Genomic DNA, 6460 nt, shown 5'->3' on the forward strand with positions numbered 1-6460 from the left:
ATATAAAAGCTATTATCAACAACACAGGCAATAACAAGTGTTGAAGGGGTTGTGGAGAAAAGGGAACCCTCATTAATTGCTGATGGGAATGTATACTGGCACAGTCGCAATGAAAAACAGTATAGGGTTCAAAAACTGAAAAATAGAGTTACCACATGACTCAGCATACCCTCTTCTGGGTATCTATTCAAAAAACTTGAAAACATTTATTCACAAAGGTATATGCACCCCTATGTTCTTTGCAGCTTTATCCACAGTGGCCAAGACATGGAGACAACTAAAGTGTCCTTCGATAGAAGATTGGATAAGGAAGATGTGGTACAGATATACTACGGAATACTACTCAGCCATAAGAAAAGACGAAATAGTGCCATTTGTGACAATATGAATGGACCTTGAGAATATTATGCTAAGTGAAAAAAGTCAGTCAGAAAAGGCTAAGAACCATATGATTTCACTCATGTGTGGTATATAAAACTGAAACTCATAGAAACAGACAACAGTATGGTGGTTACCAGAGGGAAAAGATATGGGGGGAATAAAGGGGTAAAGGGGACCAAATATATGGTTACTGAAGATGCTTTGACTTTGGGTGATGGGCACACAATGTAATATACAGATGATGTATCATAGAAATGTATACTTGAAACCTATATAATCTTATTAGCCAATGTCACCCTAATAAATTTAATTAAAAATATTAAAATTATTGAAGAAAGAAAGAAAAAGAAGAAAGAAAGAAAGAAAGAAAGAAGAAAAGAGAGAAAGAAAGAAAGAAAGAAAGAAAGAAAGAAAGAAAGAAAGAAAGAAAGAAAGAAAGAAAGAAAGAAAGAAAAGAGAGAAAGAAAGAAAACATAGAAGCAACCCAAGTGTCCATGAACAGATGAATGGATAAACTAAATGTGGTATGCATGTACAGTGGAATATTATTCAACCTTGAAAAGGGAGGAAATTCTGCAATGTACTACAACCTGGATGTACCCTGAGGACATTATGCTAAGTGAACTAAGCCAGTCACAAAGTGACAAATACTGTATGATTCCATTTATATGAGGTACTTAGAGTAGTCAAACTCACAAAAAAAGAAAGAATGGTGGCTGCCAGGAGCTTGCGGAAACAGGGGAATGGGGAGTTCTTGATTGTGGGGACAGAGTTTCAGTTTTACATGATAAAAGAATTATGAGGATGGGTAGTGGTGATGATTGTACAGCAATGTGCTGAGCTGTATACTTAAAAGTGGTTAATATAGTTAATTTTATGTAATTAGTATTTACCACAATAAAAAAGTTTGAGAAAAAAAATCAATGAACTCTAATATAAGATGTGTACAGTTCACTATAAAAATCACATCTCTCATTTTAAAAATTAATGAAATGTGGACAGTAATAAGATGAAATATGGTGAGAGTGTAGTATGGAGAGAGAATAGAGGATGGAGAGGCTGGGAGAGAGGCAGGCCCTGGTACTAGCCTTTGTAGTGAGTTTGGATTTTTTTTCCTTGTAAGGAGTTTGGAGTTTTCCCCAAAAGCAATGGAAAGCCATTAAAGAGGTCTAGGCAGGAAGTGACATAATCACATTGCTTTTTGAAGACCTTTCTGGCTATAAAGGGTTCAGCATAATAGAGGGGTGGGACTGGAGGGAGGAAGAATAGTCAGAAGGCTGCTGTGTTCCTAGCTAAGGAGGATGGTGATTGGCCCAAGATGGAGTCCGTAGGATGGAGAGCAGTGGACAGGTTTGCAGGACCATCAGGGTTGGTGATGAACTGTGAGTAGGACAAGAGAGAGACAGGAGTCATAGAGATGTCCAAGCCTTGGCTTTACGTGACTGGATAGGTCATAATTCATTTTCCAGGCCTGGAAATACTGGAATGGGAAGTTTTGGGGACAAGGGGATGGTGAGGATGTGAGTTGAATTATAATGTGTTGAGTTTGACATGGAACATCCAGGAGGCAGCGGGAAATAAAAGCTTGGAGAACACAACGAGAACTGGTTTGAATACCTATACAGGTACACAAAAGAAGAAAGTAACCAGTGAGTCGAAGAGAGTAGTGGAGTCTGTGGCAAAATGGGGAGTACACATCTTTTGTGAAGAAGGCAGCTGATAGCCAAAGCTCACTTAGAATAAAGGTCCAGTGTTGCAGGCCTTCCAAGTGTTGAAGAGAAGGTGGAAGTCTGGATTTTGATATAAAATCTTTATATTTAAAAAAATAATTTTAATTGAAGTATACATACAGAAAAGAATATAGATTCTAAGTGTACAACTTGAAAAATTAACACAAAGTGAACTCATTCATAGAAGTCTGCTGATTTGAAAATGTTAAACAGCTAATTAAAACTAAAAAAACTGTAGGCCTGCCCTGGCAGGTGTGGCTCAGTTGGTTGAGTTCATCCTGTGCACCAAAAGATCTCTGGTTCAATGTCTCTCTCTCTCTCTCCCTCTCTCTGTCTCTGTCTCTCTCTCTCTCTCCCCCCTCTCCTTTTCTCACTCTTTCAAAACATCAATAAAACCATATTTTTAAAAAACACAAACATTGCAGGCCAAACTGTTCCACATGTCAGAAACCTGAGATGGAGGTTTGAGAAGGAACAGGTAGCTGGTCTGTGGGGTCAGGGTTGTGGGTGAGACTGAGAAAGGGAAAATGGTGAGAGAAAGGAGAGAGCAGGGGTGGAGTTCTGAGGAACTCCAGATCCTATTTGAAGGTGTGGGGGAAGACAGGTGTGGCTGTGACTTAGAGATCTGTGGTTGGGCCATCCAGGGAGGTTTAGGAGAGGAGGTGGCTGCCCATGCTGAGCGGCAAAGCCTAAAGGGTCATGGTCACTTAAGACCCCTTTGGCACTGGGGGCAGAGTATAAACACTGCTTGAGGGAAGATTAAAGAAATTGATGGTGCTTGGTTTTCATTTTCTCTCTGGATGAAAAGTAGGTGACTTTTATACTGTTGCAAAGCAAACTGAAGCTCAAGTACAGCTACAATTGCACAGTACATGTTGAGAACTTCTCCCAGCTCTTCCACATTTCTGATTGTTAAGATTTTTTTTCCATTTAGGCAGTTAGGAAGTCACACACCCTCTCCTCCCTCAGCATCATTCTTCCATTCATGGTGGGGCCCATATCTAGCCCCCTCTTCAAATTTGCTCACAGTCCAGTGAGAAAGACAGACGAGCAAACAACACTATGACCAGGAGGCATTGTGGGAAGCCAAAGAACACTATGACAGGGTGAGGAGGGTGCTGTTAGACTTAAGGAGGGCATTGAGTTCAATCTGAGGCTTTATGAGGTGAGAGTGGAGCAGAGCAGCAACCAGTGTCTGCCAGGGGAAGAAGAAATTTGGGGTGGAGGGCCTGCCTGGAAGAGGAGAGAGCATAAGCAAAGGCCCAAAGGTGAGAAACAGCTAGGTTGTGTGAGAAAGAAAAGCAGTCTAGCAAAGATTCCTTGTGAAGATCAGGGTAAAGGGAATTATGGCTGGGGCTTTGCGCAAGGCACTGTTGTAGAACTAGAAAGCCAAGGCTGTCTCCCTCATCCTCTTTCAGAAAGGTGAACTCACTTTCCCCCACATACTAGTCTCTTTTCCTTTTATTTTCTCAAGTGAGTTTTTTTTACCTGGATCTCCCTTCCTGCCGCCATCATCTACCTTAGTCCCAGAAAATCACAAGCTCCTTGAGGGCCTGGCCCAGGCCCACTTGCCTGTCTGAATTCCCTACAGTGGCCTGTTTCCCTCCCTTGGCCACCTCTTGTCACTGCAAAGTTAATGAATGCTCACCCCAAGCCTCTATCACAAAGGTTTTAACTCCAGGAGGGTCTGTCTTTTCCCCTGTGGCTGCTGTGCATCTTGGGAGTCTAAACTGGTTTCACTCACCTCTCCCTGCACAGTGCTAAGCCCATAGTAGATAAGTAGTGAGTGTTCGTTGAATAAATGGCTAGTGAATCTGATACTTTGCATGAAATGACCTCCAGTCTGAGACATGGAGAAGCAATGAGAATATTGTTTCAAAAACTTTGCAGTTCAAGGAATTTTATGGCAGTATTTTTTTCCCCAGAATTCAGTTTTTTATTGAACATGTTACAAAAGAGGTTTAATCTAACTCACCAAAGTCCATGTCATCATCTCCTCAGATTATTCTTTCTTTGCTTCCATTTTCTTCTCCTCAGCTGGAGCAGCAGTAGATCTCCTGCTAGGGAGGCACTAGCTGCTGGGCAAGGCCAGCAGCCCCTACATTGCAGATGAGGCTCCCGATGTTGACACTGGCCAGAGACTTTACAAACAAGCCTGGTCATAAAGGTTCAATATTTACATTGACTGCTTTAATCAGGGTATTGATTTTATTCTCCATAACCATCACCTCATTATCATGCAGGATGAGGGCCAACTAGATGCGTGTAAGCTCTGACATGAAGGCCATGGTGTGGGCTAGTGCTAGGTGAAGTGAGGGCCTCACTCCAATGCATCCTTAGCTTCCTTAGAAGGAAAAAGCACCTTATTAGCAGCTGAGGAAAGGGGGACATGGACGCATTTTTAAAAGCACAAATGCTGTAGGATGAATGTAGCAATTGGCATCATCACCCTGGGGAAGGACTCCAGATGCTTCAAGAAAATTGTGTCTATTATCAGGGTGATCACTTTGTAAGTTAAATAAATGTATAACCACTATGTTGTACACCTGAAGCTAGTATAATATTATATGCCAACTGTAATTGATAAAAACTTTTTAATTGTGTCCAATTTGAACACAATTAACCTCTACCTGTTGACATCTTCTAGTGTACTTTGAAAAGATCACAATCTGTCTGACACTGGCCAGCACCATAGTCCCTCCCAGAGGCCCAGAACCAACACTCCCAGAAGCCAGCCTCAGACAACATCAGAGCAGAACTCAATAAGCTTTATAAGCATCATATCCAAAGGGAGATCTTGTCAGGCACCAGACCCTGCTGAGGTGAATTCTGCACCATGTGGTCAACTCCTGCACAGCAGCTCACATGCTGTAGTTGGGGTTGAGCCTCACAGTGAGCCAGCCTCAGGGTTGATCCCACACACAAAAGGAGCACTAGCAAATCAAGACTCAATTAGAACAGGAGGGCCTACATAACCCACACAAGGGACACTCCAGGAGTACCTAGTGCAGGTGATCAAGGAGACTGCATCATTGGACCCAAGAGGACACCTACTACATAAGGTCACTCTAACAAGACTGGGAGTTATAGAAGATCAACCTAATACATAGAAACAAATACAAAGAAGCAGCCAAAATGGGGAGACAGAAACATGCCCAAAATAAAAGAACAGGAGAAATATAAAAGAAATGGAGGCAAGAAACTTATCAGATATAGAGTCCAGAAAAAATAGTTATAAGGATGCTCAAGGATCTTAGTGACTACAAGAACCTTAGTGAGAACTACAACAGCATGAAAAGAGAAAACCATAAAAACCATAGAAACCATAAAAAAGAAGCAGTCAAAAACAAAGAACAAAATATCTGAAATGAAAAATACACTGGAAGGAATAAACCAGCAGTTGGATGAAGCAGAGGATTGAATCAGTGATTTGAAAGACAAGGTAGAAAAAAACATCCAATTGGGACAGCAAAGAGAATTTTTAAAAATATAGTTTGACCCTGAAGATGGCAGCACTGTGAGAAGCGGCAGAGCGTCCCCGCTCCTAGCCCCGGACTAGATTTACTCCTAAAATCCTACATAACCAGCTTGAAAAAAACAGAGAAACATACCCGAGTGGACGGAGTGTGAGTGGGGAGCACTGAAGACACATCATGGAGTCCAGTAAGAGAGGGAGGGGGAGTCCCCCTGAAGCCTGTGCTGGGCTCCAAGCCCAGAGGCTTGGAGGTTGCAAAGCTCCCTCCCCTCGGGAGTGCGGACGGCATCCAAAAGCGGGGATCCCACACCCGGAGCAATGAGAGGGGAAGGAGCACCCCGCACACAGGGCAGAGGGACCCAGGGGAGCAGTGAGTCCCAGAGGGGACGGCACCTTCTTAGGGAACAAAGCCTCTAGTGGTGGCTGCGACCAGTGTCTGGCGCTCGGGGTACCAACCATAGGGAAGGCTGTCCCAAGGTCTGTGGCACCCAAGTGGTGAGGGACCAGAGGACGGCCCTGAGCAGCTGCACACGGGGACCATCTGCCTCCCTGTGGGGCATTGTGTTGAGCCCCAAAAGTGGTGTGGGGGAGGGGGGGAGCCCTCCCACCCTGAGCTCCAGGTGCCCTGAGGCTGGGATCTGTGACCAGCCCTGAGGGATGCTGTGGTGGCGTGTGAAGCTGCCCCAGCTTTGCTGAGACCAGCGGTGCGGGGAGCTGACTTTGGGTCCCCTCCCTCTGGGTGCCTTGGAGCGAGGGCGACAGGACCTGCAGGGCGGACTTTCTGCCTGTGTGTTGCTTTGTGTGTTTGTGAGTTTGATTGCAGAACTGGTTCCCACCTTCCCGGTGGGCACAGCATGGACAGACCAGCAGAGGC

General features: G+C 44.0%; 1 pseudogene; it reads right to left on the reverse strand.

Annotated features, from left to right (window-relative positions):
- Window positions 1–4072: 4072 nt before the first annotated feature.
- Window positions 4073–4399, reverse strand: LOC107538053 (large ribosomal subunit protein P1-like; annotated as a pseudogene).
- Between the last annotated feature and the right edge of the window lie 2061 nt (window positions 4400–6460).

Source organism: Miniopterus natalensis, chromosome 1, assembly GCF_054644295.1.
Source record: "Miniopterus natalensis isolate mMinNat1 chromosome 1, mMinNat1.hap1, whole genome shotgun sequence".
NCBI lineage: Eukaryota > Metazoa > Chordata > Mammalia > Chiroptera > Miniopteridae > Miniopterus > Miniopterus natalensis.